Here is a 10,904-nt window from a genome sequence, read left to right as displayed (position 1 = left end):
AGTCAGAGAGACAGAAAGCGAGAAATCACCCCCCAGGGGGGATGGCCATGCCGCAATCCCTTCTCCTTCATTCTCCTCTAGGGATCTTGGGCATGCATGCACACGCGCCCAGCGTGAGTTTAAGCCACCAGGTCCAGGACTCGAACTGTGGTCAGCTACAGGGCAGTCCAGCAACATAACCATTACGCTAACTACTGGTTCCTAAACTGGGACAATATTTTAAGGTAATTATTCATAATGATTCAATCCGTGTTTTTCTAATAATTGCTATGTTAATCTACCTAGACATTTTATTTCAGCCCACATAATCTCAAATGTTCTTATTGCCTCCGAGAATTAGATTTCTGTTATTACCAGCCAAGAAACTGTTCAGTAAACTCCAACCTTTGCTGTTCTGTAGCCAGTAAGGCGCTTACATCTTGCAACTTAGAAAAATTAAAGTGTTTTTAATTTCCCCACAAGTTACCAAGGAAATGACTTCTTAATAGGGTCTTCCTATCACATTAAAGAATATTACTAACCTCAAGGAGAAACTACAATGTAGTATGATTTCTGATAGAGATGTTCAATAGTCAAAGGTACACTAACACCACAAAGTTTGTTTTGAAAGTGGAAACAAAGTTGTCTGGATATGTTCAGTACAATTGGAATTGCCAGCTTTAATAAAAATAACAAAATACAGCTTTAAGAGCCCAAAGGTCTTTGTTTAAATCAGTGACAGTGAGAAACACTATCCCATATATAAGAACAGAAACCAAGAGTCATTACAGTTTATCCTGAGTCACTCAAGGCACAGGAAGAGGGGAGGGAGCTGAACAGAAAGAGCATGTTGAGTGCAGGTGTGAAGGCATGGACAAGTTTAAGAAGGCATGTACAGGGCTTGCATGGAATACAGTGACCCTCCGCGCCCCCCCCCACCTCCCCAAGGTCAAATGTGCCATGTATAGAGGCAGTGGCAGGAGATAAAGTGATGACGAGCGTTACATATTTTTTAAAGCATTTGTTAGTGTCTATGTCTGGCCATTCTGTCGCACTACTGTCATTTACTCCAGAGGGCTAGTCACTTCAAGGGGGAAGTATAAAATGTATATTTTGTAAAGTGTACACTGTCTCCAAAAATACTTCTTAGTCTCGGTCAAAACTATAGGCAAATTTAGAATAAAGTGGCAAAAGAGAGAAAAAGTTATCTAGCATTCTCTTGTTTGGATTTTTTTAAAAAAATTAACTAATTGTTTAAAACTTATTTATTTCCTGAGAGACAGAGAAAGAGACACAGGCACTCCTGGCAGGGCCTCACCATGCCACCCCAACCCCCACCACCTCAACACATGGGTGGGGGGTGCACACACACACACACAGTCTTCCAGCTAGTCAGAATTACAGGAACACTTGGGTATGTGGAATGTTTAGATCAAACTGGGATTTGAATCAGAACCTGGAGCCTTCCCACAGGGCTCTGGTATTATATCGCAGTACTACCACCTGTCCCACCACACCAGATATTTTTACAGGATTTTTTTAGCTGCCAGTTTTTTCTTCTGAGTTCTCTACACCATTGAGCTGGATCTCATTCATCAGTGAGATACAAAGAATAAGAAGCAACATCGTTCTTTAATATAAATGCATAAAAACATAGAAGAAAATCAGAAATACTTTAGAAATTAAGAGTATATTCAGAGCGGCTAGGATAAACAACAACTTCTCTTAAAAAGTTTCAATTTAACAAAAATCATTTGCTAAAAGTGAAACAGATCTTGCTGAGAGACTAATTTTCAAGGAACTTCAAGTGAAAATATATGAAGAATGCTTTGAAATATTTTGCAGGAGGGAAAAAGAAAGATCACGTGGGGGCTTTTGAGTCTCCCTCCTCCCACATACACACCAAGACAACACCTACACACAGAGCAATCCTTTCCAAGAGAATACCAGAATGCAGTTGCAAGTCTCCTAAACAGTGGGAAATTGAGAAAATAGCCACATCAAGATGGGCAGGAAAAATGAAGATACATGCATATATAAACCCCATTCTGAGCACAGCACCTTATAATTGGAAAGGAAATTTCAACTTCCCTTCTCATCCCAAGAGGTGAGAAGCTTATACTACACATATAGTGCCTAACTTTTATATTTCCTGCTGGAGGGCTTGGCTCTCAAACCTCTATGCTTGAGGAACGTCAGAGACAGGGTCTCTGAAGGTTAACCTCAAATAAAAGCCACAAAAGGTAGGGGGAGTGAATGGCATGAGCACTCCTAGCAACTATAGCCCCTTAGATCAGTCTAGCTCTCACCTTCCTTGGCTAGCAAGAGTTTGGCTTCAGAGTTTTCCAGCAGCTCACTGTGGCTCTGGCTCTAATAAGTTGGTATCTTAAAGCTCACTTAGCAAATGGGTATAAACTGCTTTGAACCTAATGGAGAGGAAGGTACTCCCAGAACCTTCTTCCTCCTGAGGTAAAATTTTGCTTTCTCTCATTAGATGGAGGCAGGGGGACATTACAGTGCATGAAAAAAATTTTTTTTTTGATTTACCATCTGAGCTTTCCTGGTAAAAATCAGACCCCATTTCTTCAAGTATGTTCCCAAAATTCTTTGTTAGAATATCTCACACTTGAAGATATTTACAGAATTAATTCTATGTTAACATTTCTTTATTATGTGCCCCAAATTTCCTAATAATCAAAGTAAAGGTGGCAAGAATTTCAGCTCTTGTGCCTTCTTTCCTGGCTTGCCATTGATAACTCCAGACAAGGGGGCTCCCCTTGCTAAGAGGGCGTAAGACTTGATTTATTAGGACAATGGCCACGTCCTGTGCATTCTCCCTTTGGCTTGTTTTAGAAGTAAATCTAGATCTGCAGACTCTCCATGGAAATAGTTTGTAACTCGCTGAACACTCAGTTTTCACAGTTTTCACTAGAGGGACTAGCTCCTAAATCAATGAGGTCTTGGAACTGATGGAGTTTTGCATTCCTTAGACTCAGAGACTACAGAGAAAACAAAGATGATTTTTAACTTTGTACTTGTTCAACATTTCTCTCCACAGGTTCAAAGTAAGTCTGATGAAGAGTATAGCCATGGGAACCAGCAGTTAGCGTAATGGCTATGTCATTGGACTCCCACGTAGTCAACCATGGTTTGCGTCCCGGACCCGGTGGCTTAAAACTCACGCCGGGTGCGTGTGCGTGCGTGCCCAAGATCCCGAGAGGAGAATGGAGGAGAAGGGATTGCGGTGTGACCATCCCCCCTGGGGGGGGTGATTTCTTGCTTTCTGTCTCTATGTCTCTGTCTGTCTGTCCCTATAGCAAAAAAAACTCTCCAAAAAAAAAAAAAAAAAAATACCCACATGAAAAAAGAAAGTGACTAAAACAAAAGGGAGGAAAAGACCCTGGTATGTTTGGAAAAAGATGGAGGCTCTGTAACTCACGCCGGGTGCGTGTGCGTGCGTGCCCAAGATCCCGAGAGGAGAATGGAGGAGAAGGGATTGCGGTGTGACCATCCCCCCTGGGGGGGGGTGATTTCTTGCTTTCTGTCTCTATGTCTCTGTCTGTCTGTCCCTATAGCAAAAAAAACTCTCCAAAAAAAAAAAAAAGAGTACAGCCATCTGCCTTAGATCCTACCATTGGTATAGGGTACAAGTGGGAGGTAAACTCTGGCTCTCAATTCCTCTGCTAAAGGAAGAAGGAAATGGAGATATGTGATTTATTTGACAGGGTAAAAGGGCAGTTATAAAGATATTCACTGAGGTAAGGAGAGCAGTGCATGGACAAAACAAAAGAAAAAGTATACAAAGGATAAAAAGAAATGATTCAAAGCATATCATTACAGAAATACATAAAACTACAAAGGAAGACAGTAATTGAGGAATAAGTGATCTGTCAATTAGTCAGAAAACAATAAAATAGCAACAGTAATTCCTTACCTAGTAGGAATTACTTTAAATGTGGATGGATTAAACTCTCCAATCAAAAGACATCAGGTGGTTGAATGGTTAAAAAAATCAGATGCAACTATATATTGCCTATAAGAGACTAATTTTACCTCTAAGGACACACATAGGCTGAAAGTGACAAGATGAAAAAATATTTTCCATACAAATGGAAATGAAAAGAAAGCGGAGGTATTATATTTATATGAGACAAAATACTTTAAAATCAAGAAGTGTGAGAAAAAGAGACAAAATAGACCATTAAATTAAAGGGATCAATTAAATCTAGTAGTTATAACAATTGTGAATATATATGCACACAACACTATGTAAGCCTAAATAACACATTTCTAATTTTTTCTCGTTTAATAGTTTTGTATATTATCACACAAGTCTGTTAAGATTTGCTTTTGTTCACTCAACACTATGTTTCTTCATTAAGATTAATCCATGTTTCTGTATGTGGATGTAGTCACTCCTTTTCTAATGCTGGAAAATATTTCACTATGTGTGTGTGTATGTGTGCGTGTGTGCACATATGTATATATGTCATTACTCTCTCACTTTCCTATATACATACACACATATATACACAGTCTCTTGGTAGTGTCTTTTACAGAGAATATTTTACTTTTTTTTTTTTTTGGAGAGGTTTTTGCTCTAGGGAGCACACGCTTGCCAGAAAGAGACAGTGAGACAGAAAGTGAGAAATCACCCCCCAGGGAGGATGGCCATGCTGCAGTCCCTTCTCCTCCATTCTCCTCTTGGGATCTTAGGCACACACACACACATGTGCCTGGTGTGAGTTTAAGCCACAGACTCCAGGTCTGGGCCTTGAACTGAGGTTGACTACATGGGAGTCCAATGACATAGCCATTATGCCAACTGCTGGTCCCAAGAATATTTTACTTCCTATGAAGTCCAGCTTCTCAATTATGTCATGGTCATGCCTTTAATATTTTGTTTCAAAAGTCATAGCTGACTAGAGGTAATCTTGACTTTCTTCTGTTATCTTCTAGAAGTTTTATGGGTTTGTATTTACAACAATGATTGTTGTAAATCATTACAACAGTGAATCAAATGATTCATTTCAGTTAAGTTTTGTGAAGGATGTAAGGTCTATGTTTAAGTTCTTTTTTTATTTTTTAAATTGCCAAAGGGTGCAAGTGTTCACCAGGGAGAGACAGAAGGAAGAAAGAAAGAGGGAGAGGAAGAAAGCACCTCAAATAGGGCATAGTCACACAACAATCCCTTCTCCTTCATGTTTCCTTTCTGTCAGAATTTTTGGCACACACACATTCACACTCTATGTTTTCTAAGCTATAGGGGTCAGAATTTGAACTGTAGTCAACCATGTGGGACCTAGCTTTCCATACATAGTCCTTAACTCCTAAGTTATAAGACTGATCTATCATTCTTTCTTTCTTTTTTTTTTTTTTACTTTGCATGTAAATGTCCAGTTGTTTCAGCACCACTTGATTATCATTTGTGCACTGAATTATTTTAGCTCTTTTTACAAAGATCAGTTAACTTTCAATGTACTTGTGTGGGTCTATTGTGGGTACGTTCTCTTGATCTATCTGTCTATTCTTTTACCATTACCACATTTGATTAATACAGAATTACATGTCTTGCTGTTGCACAGTGTCAGTCCCCAGACTTTGTTTTCCTTCAGTATTGTGTTTGTTGTTCTAGGCCTTCTGTTTCTTTATGCAAACTTTAGGATAAATTTAGCATTAATATTCACAAAATAATTTGCTGGGATTTTTGCTTGGATTGCGTCGAATCTACAGATAAATTTGGGAAGAATAGACATTTTAACAATATTGAGTCTTCTTATCCATAAACGTGGAATATATGTCCTTAATTTTTCTTTGATTTGTTTATTTTTTTGAAGTCTCCTGTATATGCTGGGTCATTGGGAAAGTCATGATGCATTTTGCATAGAAAAATAAGTCATGACTTTCATAGCAACCCAATAGATACTTAATTTTTTCATTACATTTATGTATTTTTTTTTTGGTGTAACTGTAAATAGTATTGTGCTTCTAATTTAAAATTCCTTGGTAGAACATAGGGAATTGACTTTTGAATATTAATTTTGTTTTCTAGAACCTTGCTATAATCACTTATTAGTTCCAGGAGTTTTTATTCATTGATTCCTTTGGATATCCTTATATACAATAATGTCACTTACAAATGACAGTTTTATTTTTCCTTTCCATTTTTGTATATATTTTATTTCCTTTTTTGCCTTATTTCATTAGCTAGATTTCCAAAATCATGTTGAAAATGACTTTTGAGGGGGCATCATTGACTTGTTTCTTTTTAGTGGAAAAGCATTTAATTTTTCACTGTTAAGTATGATGTTAGCTTTATGCTTTTTGTAGATGTTCTTTTTTTTGGGAGAGTTTTTGCTATAGGGTGCATGCGCTCACCAGAACGATAGAGAGAGAGAGAGAGATACAAAGCGAAAAATCACTCCTCAGGGGGGATGACCACGCCGCAATCCCTTCTCCTCCATTCTCCTCTAGGGATCTTGGGCAAGCACACACATGCACCTGGCGTGAGTTTAAGTCACCGGGTCCAGGACTTGAACTGCGGTCGACTACGTGAGAGTTCAGCGACATAGCCATTACGCTAACTGCTGGTCCCTGTGGATGTTCTTTATCAAGTTGAGGAAGATATCTTCTATTCCTAGTTTACTAAATTTTTAAAAATCATGATGGGTATTTGTTTATTGTATATTGTTACAATGTGATTTTATCGATTAATATCTTGGCACTCTATAATTTTAAGTTTATAAAATATATACTACTAAAAGACATAAATATGATTCTTTTGGTCATCTATAAACAGGTTTGTTCACAATTCTGTGAGAAAAGGAAAGGTTCTCTTTTTTGGACTATCCTTTGTTTAAAAAAACAGAGTAGGGAAACTTGTTTATAAAGAAAAGGGGAAAAATAACTTTCAATGTTTGATTTGTATTAGACATTTATAAAGATAATAATGGCTGTGAAAATACTCCACCACCCACCACCTATCACAACTATTAATCATTTGCACTAAGTGCTTTTCCATTTGGCAAAGGATAGCTTAGTGGGTCTCAGCGTAAATGGATAGCATATCCTCTACTTAATCACGTGCAACATTTAAGAAAAAAGAGAGTTTCAACTCTAGGCAAGTTACACTGACATCTTGAATTATTTCTAGAATTCATGAGCTTTTTACTTCATAATCAAAGTTGGCTCTGATTATTATGATATAAATTCAAGAATTTTCAACTTTTCTCTTTAAATTTCTTCTGAAGTCTTAGAAGAGTAATAAATTTTTAAAAGCCTATATTGGAAAAAGGAAATAGAAATAAAATGTTTCAAACTCCTAGTATCTCTTTCGTTTAATTACCATTTTTCCCCTTTATTTTGCTCATTTCTACCCTTAGGTCTCAGTCCTGATATTTACGCTTCTCTATCATCCTTCCAACTTCACACTCTCTTGTTCCTAGTTTAGACTTGGAATCACTATGTCAGCTGTTGGGTCTAGGGCTCTGCCTTGCTTGGCTACCTGGAGGACTTGTATAAAGGGGTTAAAAACTATTCCTTCCTATACTTCTAGTTCTAATGAGCTTACTCATGGCTCTAAGAGTCCAGATTGCACTTTGGTATCCTGTCTGGGACATTTCTCTCTCCCTTCTAAACTTTTCAGCTTTGAATGTCAGGTTATCCTACCACACTCCTCTGTGTGCCATATTTTTGTATTGCCTTTTGACTCCTACTCACTTCTTTATTCTTTATAATTACAGCTCACTGTCACTTTTAGCTCTTTGTCACCTCAATATTCTCTGAGTTCCTTAAATGCAATTCTTCAGTGATAAAATTCTTCATATTTTGTCAACTACTCATTCCCATTGTCATAAAACTTTGTTTTTGATACCACAGTAATTGTAAATTAGCACTCAAATCACTTCAAGCAAGATGGCATTGCATTTAGAGCAAGAATCTGAGACCATTTTTATGAATATGACTGTGTGGTTGATTCAGAAAACATTGCCCAGGAAAGATAAGACTGAAACTATAAACCAGTAAATAAATTTATTTTTGCTTCAGGAAATTCATGCAAATAAATTTATGGAAGGCCTTTATCTAAGTTAGCTCACCTGGGTAAAATGTTCTTTACAACAATTACTTATTTAAGTCTCGTTTCCAGACTCTGCTTTGTCTACCAATACTAAGTAATTGTGTCACAAATTTTGCTGCCCCTCAGTTTTTAGCCTTAAAAATTAAAACACTTTAAATTTGAACTTGTGGGCAAGCCCCATGGGATAGTGGTTAAGGGAGGCAGATCTTCCATGACCAACTGCATGGTTTGAATCCCAGCCCCAGTGGCTTGAAAAACACACTATGAACATATGCATACTTTTCCCAAATCCCAACAGAATGAGAAATGGAAGAGAAGGGATTGAATGTGATCACAACTCATTGGGGGGTATTTTCTCCCATTCCCATTCTGTCTCTCTCTGGCAAGTGCACATGGCCTTGGTAAAATTTAAAGAAATAAAAAAAGTAAACAATTTGCGCTCAGTCCCTGCTCTATAAATATCTTCTTCTGACTTACTCTTTTTGAAACATGGATAAGAGTCTGTAAAGCTAGTGTTCTCCCTTACTGAATGAGTTCTATTATGGCTAGTTTTTGCTCCATTAACAGATTGCTGGTAATATTTTGAAGAGTTTGTATTAACAACATATTTATGATGATAATTTCAAGCAGTCTACCCCATAATCCTATTCCAACTCAAGTCTTCTATCCAATTCTGTTAACCTTACAATCCCATAAAAACTTAAATCCACTTATTACAAAATTCACCAATTTTTGCAATCTCTTGTCTTAATTTTTGTCCATATCCAGCTTAGATTTTATGATCAATAATAATCACTCCCTTATATATTTTCTCAACATTCCAGCCTCTGTTTTGTGTTATCACACTTACTTGGAAAAACATCTTTTCAGAGCCAGCTTAGTGTCTCAGTTTGTAGCATATTGGACTGCAATGCTGGAGGCTACATGGCCAATTGCAAATCTGCATCCTCAGGTTGGCTTGGAAATGACCCCACCTGACATGCTTAGCTGCCCAAGATCCTGAGGAGCTGGAGGGCTGTGGAAAGGTGGCATGGCAAGATCTTGTTGAGGGTGCTCTCTCTCTCTCTCATGTATGCGTACACACCTGTATGTTCTCTATTATAAACATTTTAAAACTTAAAAAAAAAAAAAGAGCCAAGCATAGTAGCAAACTTCTGCAGTTCCAGATGGGAAGCTGAGGAAGGAGAGGCATAACATAACAAGACTTGTCTTAAGGAAACAAAATGAAACAAACAGAAAAACCAGCACCTATGGAATCAAACTCTTCCCTCATCAGTGTTTACACCCTTGCAGCTGGACATAGCCAGTGAGAAGCATTCATATGGAAGTCTCACTTTTTCAAAACAATTATTTATTTTTTGCCACAGTGTGTGTGAGTTCATCACAGAGAGATGGAGAGAGACAGAGAGAGAGGGAAAGTAAGAAATCATCCCAGGGAAAGACGGTCACATGGCAATCCCTTCTCCTCCATTCTCCTCTCGGGATTCTGGGCACGCATACCCACATGCCTGCAGTAATTTTCAGGCTGACTGCCAGTCTGGGACTTGAACCACGGAGTCAGCCACGTGAGATCCAGCACCTTAACCACCATACCACCTGCTGACCTGAAGAAGTTTCACTTTAAATTTCTCACTAAAATCTTGAATTGGTTTTTATTGCTGCCTGGCATACACCCACCTCTGTTTCCATTTATTCTCTCTCCCTCACACTTCGCTTTCAATGATCTCTCCTCAGAGCTCAAACATCCTCTCCTCAAATGATGACTTTTTTATGTCACTGAGAAATGTGAAGTTATCAGAACAGATATCCCTTAAGCTTCCATGCTACATCTACTCAACTCTTGGCTGAGCAAAATTCTTCCTTTCTCCTAATTACTCTTGCTGAATTGCATTCCTTCTCCATTTCTACACATTCATTCACATCAGTATGTGAATAGAACAGAACTGCTATTATTGCTCCTGTTAAAAAAACAAGCAGATAAACAAACAAACCTCTCTAATCTCATTTCCTCCAGCTACTCCCCCATTTCCCTGCTCCTACTTTTAAGTGGTTGACTCATTAAAAGTGTTACGTAAATATGCTGTCTACATTTCTTCTCTATTTCTCTTCTTAAATGCACTACAGCTGGATTTTCAAATTCAAGACTCATATAGACAGAGAGACAGAAAGTGAGAAATCCCCCTCCCCCCCCCAAGAGGGGATGGCAACACCGCAATCCCTTCTCCTCCATTCTCCTCTCAGGATCTTGGGCATGCACGCACACGGGTGCGATGTGAGTTTAAGCCACCAGGTCCAGGACTTGAACTGCGGTCGACTACATGGGAATCCAGCGACACAGCCGTTACACTAACTGCTGGTTCCTCAAGACTCATATTGTTAAAGCAAGTGTTTGATTTTTATTTTCATCTTATCTATCAGTAGCATTTGACTAAGTACTCACTCCTTTGCCTTTTAAATACATTTTAAATTTGTCTTCAGGGCAATATATTCCTCCAACTTCCTTCCTGGCTATTTTTTAATGTCTTCTTTAATAATTCCTTTTTTTTTTTTTAATTTGCTACTGGGCATGTGCACTTGCTAGAGAGAGGCAGAGAGAAAGAGAGAGAGAGGTGAGAAATCACCTTGCAGGGGGATGGCCATGCTGCAATTCCTTCTCCTCCATTCTTCTCAGGATTTTGGACAAGCATGCACATGTGTGCAACAAAGTTTTCAAGCTCCAGGGTTTGGGACTCTAACTACACAGTCAGCCATGTGGATCTAGCTGGCCCTCTAGGTCTTTTTTATATCCTTTAATACATGGACCCTTGGTGAACTTGTCCAGGTTCATAATTAAATATTGCTCAAAATT

The sequence above is a fragment of the Tupaia chinensis genome, unplaced genomic scaffold, assembly GCF_000334495.1.
Source record: "Tupaia chinensis unplaced genomic scaffold, TupChi_1.0 Scaffold000406_1, whole genome shotgun sequence".
Lineage (NCBI taxonomy): Eukaryota > Metazoa > Chordata > Mammalia > Scandentia > Tupaiidae > Tupaia > Tupaia belangeri.
The sequence above is the reverse complement of the archived record's forward strand: the minus strand, read 5'-3'. Positions refer to the sequence as shown.